The sequence below is a fragment of the Fulmarus glacialis genome, unplaced genomic scaffold (genome assembly GCF_000690835.1).
Source record: "Fulmarus glacialis isolate BGI_N327 unplaced genomic scaffold, ASM69083v1 scaffold18304, whole genome shotgun sequence".
In the NCBI taxonomy this organism is placed as follows: domain Eukaryota; kingdom Metazoa; phylum Chordata; class Aves; order Procellariiformes; family Procellariidae; genus Fulmarus; species Fulmarus glacialis.
The window spans coordinates 8,242-8,473 of NW_009208898.1; the positions used below are offsets into that span (position 1 = coordinate 8,242).

At 60.8% G+C, this 232-nt stretch overlaps 1 protein-coding gene across 1 annotated transcript in view; it reads left to right on the plus strand.

Annotated features, from left to right (window-relative positions):
- Nucleotides 1-232, plus strand: part of TNIP1 (TNFAIP3 interacting protein 1) — a gene marked incomplete at its 3' end in the record, with an annotated part of 7,676 nt that overhangs the window by 2,675 nt on the left and 4,769 nt on the right. The window lies entirely within an intron of this gene.

A 232-nucleotide genomic window follows, 5' to 3' on the forward strand; every position in this document is an offset into this window, starting at 1 on the left:
GCTGCCACCTGAGTGTGCCCCTGGCTGGCACTGCCCCATCCTGTCCTGTTCTGCCTTTTGTGTGTGCTGGAAGGGAGGGGAGGAGGGATGGGGAGCCCAAGGGGGCCGAACATCAGCTTGCACAGCACGGCACCACTAAGGGGATATGCTCTCATTGCACATCCCTGTTTGCATTGGCCAGAGAGGCTCCAGGAGGGGTTGAGTCTCATTGGAGCCTCCTGAGGTGCAGCCA